An 8088-nucleotide genomic window follows, 5' to 3' on the forward strand; every position below is an offset into this window, starting at 1 on the left:
TCCTTCTACTCTACTCCCCTCCTTTTTTAACATCCAAACATGCCATAAGTAAACGTCTCCCTCTTCCGTTGGATCCCTTGGAAGCAGAAGCTAAGGCAATGAATGAAGCCATTATTTTTGCATAGGACATTGGTGTTAGAGATGTCATTTTCAAGTAAGATTCCACTATGGTCTACCATGCTATGGAGAACCCACTGATGCCCTGGTCTCCATCTCTACTGTGGTCTCAGGTTTTTGCTCTAAACTTCATGCATTTCGTACCTTCCAATCAGCACACGTGGGAAGACAATGAAATAGACCAGCCCATACTTTAACTGCTTTTGCAAAGAATATTGACTCTTTTATGACTTGGATAGAAGAGTGTCCACCTTTCCTTGCATCTTCGATTTCTCAAGATGCTATGTATTTCTTTGAAACTTAATTAAATGCAAGTATTTCTTATCAAAAAGAAAAAAAAAAAAAAAGAAAAAGAAAAAAAAGAGCATTCACATCTCGAATTTCAATTCTACTCTATTTTACCATTTTAAAAGCTACTTTATCAATTATACCATACTATTTTACAATACTTCGAACATCCCAAAACTCTATTATTTTACCATTTTATTAAAATATTATTTTTTAAGTCTTGGAGTAGGAAGGCAAACATAAAAAAACATTTTTTATTCGTTCTCTCTCATTTTTTCATTCATTCCTCTCTCTCTCTCTCTCTCTCTCTCTCTCTCTCTCTCTCTCTCTCTCTCTCTCTCTCTCTCTCTCTCTCTCTCTCTGTTACTTATTTGGGTTTGATTGTGCTTCGATTCGTGCCTATGAGATCTTGGGTTTGTGCTTCGGTTGTGGATCGTGGGTTGTGGATTGTGACTTTGTGATATGGGTTTTTGTTGGTTGTGATCCGGTGGGTTTTTGTTGGTTGTGCTCCGATGGGTTTTTGTTGGTTATGGAGGTCAGATTTGTGGGTTTGGCCATGCTCGATGGTGTCGTCGTCGGTTTGGCCGTGGGTTGTGGGTGTCACTGTTGGTGTGGCCATGGGCCATGGGTCGAGGTTGTGGTGCTGGGTTTTTTTTTGCTTGGGTTACTAGGTAGCGATGGTGGTTCGGTGTTTGGCTACAGTCGTGGTTCGATGGTTGGTTGTGCTTGTGTCGTGGGTTGCCATCTGACCCATGGTGCTAGGTTGGTTGTGCTGTGGGTTGCGGTCTGGTGTAGCTTCAGTGATGGAGAGATAGAGATGAGAGACGTGTGAATGAGAGAGAAAACTAATATTTAGATAAATATTAATATTTTCTTTTGCAATTGTAGCATTTAGAAGTCCGGATGAAGCCACTTTTTGGGTGAAAATGGTAAAATGGGCTTGGCAATGGCATTTAGAATGCCCAGTGTAAATGCTCTAACACCTCACCAGCTTCCAATATTTTTTTTCCAAGATTAAATCTTGTAGTTGTACCACATTATTAAAAAAAATTAAATTGAAAGTTGTGATGTGTTTATTTGTTAAGTTTAATTTATTTGGATGGTCATATACACACACATATCTCTTGAACATAATTTCATTTTTGTTGTTTCCTGTACATATGTTTTTCAGGCTACTTCGGGTACGTTTGGTACACTGTAATAGCTCCTGTAATGGAATAGCTATTCATATGTAATATCAATTCGGTCATTTGGTTACATCTTTATTACATGGATTAATTATTACATTGGAATAACTATTCTTTAAATTGAAGAATAGCTATTCCTCTTAAAATGGATGTAATAGCTATTCCTCAGTGTATATAATAGGTTTTAAAATTAATATATTTCCAAAAATGTAAAGTTTCCTTATACATCTTTTTTTACAAGTTTTCCATATGTAACAACCAAACTAATGAATAGTAATAATTATTTCATTACAATGTCTTCTATTCCCAGTAATAAAGATTACTATTCCTAATGTAATCTGCATTCAGTGTACCAAACGTACCCTTCATTTTTTTCGAATGTAGTAGTACTTTCTTTTAATAAAGTTTTTTTTTCTTACTTATAAAAAAAAAAAGACAATGACTTCTGATTTATAGTATAATTCCTTGTTAATTAATTGAGCAAATAATTTCATAATACATAGCCACTGCATTTTCTCAATACAATCAATTAATGATTTACATACAAAAATCACATGAATAGTGGCTAAGCGTAGGATAACATGCAGTTGTCAGGACAAACATATGTATGGAATGAAATGAATATGAGTTGAGTTCTCCAGGCTTCTTGAATAAGTCACTAATTTCTTTGCTTTTTTTTTTTTTGGTTGCCAGCGCTAGTGACCTGGCTATAGAGGTGGAACCCTATGGCAATAGAGATCGAAGAGCAATGGAGGAGAAAGAGAGAGCAGAGAGAAACATGAGAGAGAGAGAGAGAGAGAGAGAGAGAGAGAGAGAGAGAGAGAGAGAGAGAGACACCTTTTTTTTGGTTTAGAAATATGTATGGAATGTCATAAATAAGGGCTAATAAATAAGATCCTAAGAATATCAAAAAAATTATCCCTTACTTATTTAATAATAAATAAGATATATTTTTTTTTAAACATCCAATTGATATGAAAATTGGCATGAATGTTAAGAACATTTAAAACATATAATTCAATGGTTAAATTTCAAAATATAAATTTTATAATAAGTTATTGGGTGGTGTAACATTACTTAAGGTTACACCAGATGTAACTTAAATCCAACCCCCGTATATATATATATATAGGGTTGGGTTCAAGTTACACCTAGTGTAACTCTAAGCAATGTTACACCACCCAATATTTTTTAATTGTATTTGAATATTGACAAATCCACCGTTAGATTACATTATCTTTATATATTCTTCATGCTTGCAAAATTTCAAGGAGATCAAAAATTAATAACTACGTCATCAATCAATTGTTAAAATTCAAATTTTTGTAGTTTAAAATAATGTATAAAATATGAGTATATAGATCAACTGGTAAATAACATCCGATTGATATAAAAATTGGCATGCATGTTAAGAACATGTAGAATATGTAATTCAACGGTTGGATTTTTAAAATATTAATTCAATATTAAGTTATTGAGTGGTGTAATATTGCTTTATAGTTACACCAGGTGTAACTTGAACCCAACTCATATATATATATATATATATATATTAAAGTCTATCCCAACATTCTGTAAAAAAAAAAAAAAAAAAAATCAGTCAGTCCCAACCCGATCAAAGTGGGTGTGCTAAGCTAGGGGGTGTGCTTTCTAGGAGTGAACATGGTTACAATACCATCCAACTTATCATCTGCAATAACATGAGGGGAGTCGGAGTCCCCATTGTGTGTAGAACCTTCCAGTTTTTTAGTTAAAATATTAAGCTTTAATATATTTATGATACTTGACTCAAAGAGAGAGTGGGATCAATTTATTTATTTATTTTTAATATGCTGGAGGCAGCTTCCTAGAAGCCCTGTGAGATGCACATATATAAATTCCTTTTGAATTTTTCTTTCTTTCGATTTTTGAATCTGTTTGCTAACTACCAATAAGTTTAATGTTATACGTTTATGGCTTTTGAACCTTAATTCGAGTCCTATCAAAAAAACTAAAAATCTCAATTCGAGTGATCTTAGCATCGTTAGAAAGCTTGCGACTCCTACTTTCGAACAAGACCAATATCAACATATTTTTTAGAAACGGTTTAAAAAATTACACACGGTTATAAAAGTCACAAACTGATCCTGTGTAAGCAAATTTTAATTAATTTCCTCACATCTCATCCATTTTGAATTTGATTTAGGCCCTGAGTAGTCTTCCCAATGGTGTCAATTTATTTGGATGGTCAGATATATGTATTAAAGTATGTCACAGTTAATGAATTTGGTTGAACTCGATTAAAGTGGGTCTAATATTGAAAAAGGTTATATACCATCCAACATATTAAATGTGAGGTAGACGGTCACCACTCCACCAATCACGGCAAGTTGTGGGCAAGTTCTACCGCAAATTGTAATACCAGCATAAATAAGAACTGATGATAAGCGTATGCCATATTGCCATGTGTAGTTTTTGTACTCCGACTTTATGGATAGGACAATGAATTAGGGTACGGTAACTCTTTTTTTTTTTTCCTACAAAATGCCGACCCCCTATATCATTCGTACAGGGTGAGCAAGGTAGAGAAAAGAGGGTGTGGATGTTTCTCTGAGCAGTAAATTAACTTTTCTGGCCAAAATACTCTATTTCCCGATGTTTCCCATTTTCCTTCCGGCGCTGCTTCTTCTCTGCTCCCCAGTTTTAAGCTCCACTCAAGAAGTGTTTGCTTATTATAAGCTTGCACTTCAGTGGCCTATTTCCTTCTGCAATGTCCGGCCAAGTTGCTCCAAGACCATTTCAAGTAGTCAGCAGTTTACTGTGCATGGACTTTGGCCATTTTGGGCTAATCATACCATACTCGAACCTTGTCCTAAATCTGGGCTTGGACTGACAATGAGTCAGGTCAGTCAAGTTTATTGTTGAGAAAAATAATTTATTGTTTGATATCTTTTGTGACACGTCTACGTTTTGTAGGTGAAGGACATACTTGACGATCTGAGGGTGTATTGGCCAAACTTTGAAGGCGATGATTTCATTTTCTGGTCGGCACAATGGGAGAAACATGGTAGATGTCTTCATAGAACCTCCTTTTCATACTTCAAGGATACCGTCCTACGCGCTAAACAATACAGAAATTGCCTTCGCACTCTGAACCGTCCAGGTTTGTTTTGTATTATTTTTTTTAGAAATTCACTTTATTTTGATATATTCTCGCAAAATTTTTTTTTTGGATATATAATGCATGAGTGAATGTTCTGTCCGGACCAATAATGAATCTCCACGTCTGCATTTCATTAGAAAGTGAATATAACATTTCATTTATTACACGTATTAAAATGGGTGAATTGCAACAGTAAAAAAAGAGGTCATTGAAAGTTAAAAAAGCAACAGTAAAAAAATGTAAAAAAAAAAAAAAAAAATTGTGAGAGAAAATGGGTGAATTGCATACAGTCAATACCTAGAACTCCAAGTCACTGAGATTAATGGCCAACGTCATTGGCACAACCACCTGGTCCTTAGCGGATGTAATTGACTTATGAAGATTTGGGGGTAATACTGTGTGTAAAGGTTTATTTGTTTTATTGGGTAAAATTATGACGTGGCATGTTATCAGCCGATGGTGTAAAATATGACGTGGCAGGTCACTTTTTAATTTAATGAGCATCAGTAAATTCCATTAATCACCTTACAAAATGACCACCTTGATTTTTAAAAGACAAATTTGTCTTTGACTACGTTAGCACCGTTATTTTAGCCCAAACTTTCTCTTCTTCTTGCCTCAATCCTAACCCTTCTCCTCCCTTAGGAGGCGGTATATATATGCCGGGTACAGAATATACAAAATCCTCTCTTAGACCTCTGGCTCTTTTTTTTTTTTTTTTCCTCTTTCACCCATGGCGGCCCCCTCTCTCTCACCCACACCCATGGCGGTTGAAGACTCCCTCTTTCATGGCTGAAACCCATGTTTTTCCACTACCATCTTCCATTCTCTTCTCAAATGTGCCAAACGTGTTTGGATTTCGTTTCTGGGTTTGGGTCTCTGTTTCTATTTTTTTTTTTTCTCTTTTGATTTGGTTCTTTGTTGGTTTGGGTCTTGGTCAATTTAGGGATTGCGTTATATAAGGATTTGGTGATTTTTTATTTGGGTTTGAAAGGGGGTTTGGATATGGTCGTTTGCAGATTTGTGGGTATATTTTGATTTAGGGTTTGTCTCAAAATGGCTATAATATGGTGATTTTGTTGGTGTGTGCATATGAATCTGTGTGTATGATTGGTAATCTGGGATGATTTTTGGGGGTTTCAGGTTTTGGAATTTATATGGCTGTGTATGTTTGTGTTCTATGACATGGTGCAATTGTGTAGTGTGATTTGTGCTTAAATCCATGCTCATGTTAGTGTAATCACAGTGAATAGAACTCATATATCTTTGATATTATAAAGTTTGAGTTTAAAATAAATTAAATGGTGTTTTGAGTTGTTAAAAGTTATAATTTTTTAGATGTTTTGCTGTGAATGCACGTATTGCTTTTTTGTCTTTGAAGTTTATATATTTATGTTTTATTTTTTGTAATTCTTGGTTGTAATTCTTGGTTTTGTTTCTTGTGTATTTTTGTTGTTGTGACTATATGTAGGTCATACCGCTAGAACCGAACATTACAAAATGAAAGAGCTATACGCCTACTTTCAACAAGCAGTGAAACCAAAATCAAGTCTTGAAGCCCCCCAAATCCAATTCAAGTGCAACAGACGGAATGGAAGATTTCAATTACTTGAGTTCTATATTTGTATTAGCAGAAGAGGAGAAGTTTTAGACTGTCCATCACCAGCATTTATTAACTGTGGACGGAATGAGATGGCAATGATCTGGTATCCTAATGAGACAACTCTCCCCCCTGGGTATGATTTCCTTTCATTAATTTGCAATATCTTATTTTTGTTTTGTTATTTATTATTATTTTTTTTCTTTTTACAATATCTGACTTCTGTTTTGTTGCTCATTTGCAGCGTCTACCAGGACAGAAATGAAGAATTATAGGACAACTTATGTAGGTGTTATGGACTTATGTAGGCCTTTTTTTTTTTTTTTTTTTTTTGGCGGCTAGGTAAGTGCGGGGCTTAAACCCTGAGTAAATGCGGGGGCTTGAACCCGAGTAACATGTCTTTATACAGCCCGGCCCCCCGGGTACCAACTCGCTTACATAGGGTGGGGGTATGGACTTATGTAGGCTACAAGGACAGAAAGGATGATTGTAATGGTGTCTTTTTTATCGGACTTTGTACTGACGTGGATGCAGTTTTTTGATTTAATGATATCGTCTTTTAACCCAAAAAAAATAGTTAGGACATCTTATGTAGGTGTTATGGAATGCGGGCTTTTTCAATGCATTTTATGGAATACGGAACTTTTTTCTAAGCACTTTTTTTCTTTCTAGAATTGCGTGTGCTTTCCAAATGACTGTTAAAAATATATTAATTGTCAATATTGAATCAAAGGTGGTAAATGCAATCAACCAAAAAAAAAAATTTCATTAGGACCGTAAATCACTCCAAAAAAGGGTATTGCTAAATATTTCTGTAGTTTTTTTTTTTTTGATAAATATGGAATATATTAAAAGCTAACCAACAGCCACAGGGGCTGTATAGTTGCAAACCCGGTTACAAAATAGACCAGAAAGGTCTTGCATCAACAGTTGGTACATCTCCACAGGCGGAGTGTCTAATATACAAAATTCATGTTGACTAAAGACTACCTTCTTGACCAGGGCATCGACACAGGCATTAGATTCTCTGTAGTAGTGCTAGATCTTCCACGATAGGTGCCGGTGCAATAGGTTCTTGTAGTCATCAATAAGAGGAGCATATTGAGTAAAGGATTCTGTATTGCAAGTTAACAGGGTAATAATAGCTTTAGCATCAAGTTCTATAAGTAACTCCTAGATTAGTAGCTGGTTGTAGAGAATGAGACCATCCTGGATGGCCTACAACTCGGCTTCAAGGCTACTGACCTTCCTGATTTTTCTGAGAAATCCCTTCACCCATCTGCCATGATCATCACGAATGAGACCACCCTTCCCCGCCAGACCTGCGTAGCCCAATGTCGAACCATCCGTATTTAATTTAAATCATCCTGGGCACGGGAGGTTCCATCTCACCTGAATTAACTTTTTTGCCAAGATAGGCATTTGGGGATTGACAAGACGAGAACTTAGATGCAAGGATTTCGACATCACTCATCAGAGAAGGTTTGAGATTAGAATGTTGAAAGCTGCATCTGTTTCTTTGTAGCCATAGATTCCAAATACCAAAAAGGAAAAAGGTGTCCCAGGTAAAGGATTTATTAGGAATGCTGTTATTGTTGAGGGCATTAGATTTAAGCCATCTATTACAGGGAGAAGAGAAAAATTCAGGGTCATTAGTAGGAATCCCTACCTTAATCCAGAAACTTTTGGCCACTTGACAATCCCTGAGGACATGAGAAATATCTTCCACCTGAGAGTAGTGAATGCATAAGGGG

At 35.7% G+C, this 8088-nt stretch overlaps 1 long non-coding RNA gene across 1 annotated transcript; it reads left to right on the plus strand.

Moving 5' to 3' along the window:
• Nucleotides 1-5439: 5439 nt before the first annotated feature.
• Nucleotides 5440-6934, plus strand: LOC136064931 (uncharacterized). Its single transcript, XR_010626586.1, has 3 exons — nucleotides 5440-5609; nucleotides 6206-6470; nucleotides 6579-6934. It is a non-coding gene; the product is annotated as an uncharacterized LOC136064931 (long non-coding RNA).
• The last annotated feature ends 1154 nt before the right edge of the window (nucleotides 6935-8088 follow it).

Source organism: Quercus suber, unplaced genomic scaffold, assembly GCF_002906115.3.
Source record: "Quercus suber isolate HL8 unplaced genomic scaffold, Cork oak 2.0 scaffold_800, whole genome shotgun sequence".
NCBI classification, from domain to species: Eukaryota; Viridiplantae; Streptophyta; class Magnoliopsida; order Fagales; family Fagaceae; genus Quercus; species Quercus suber.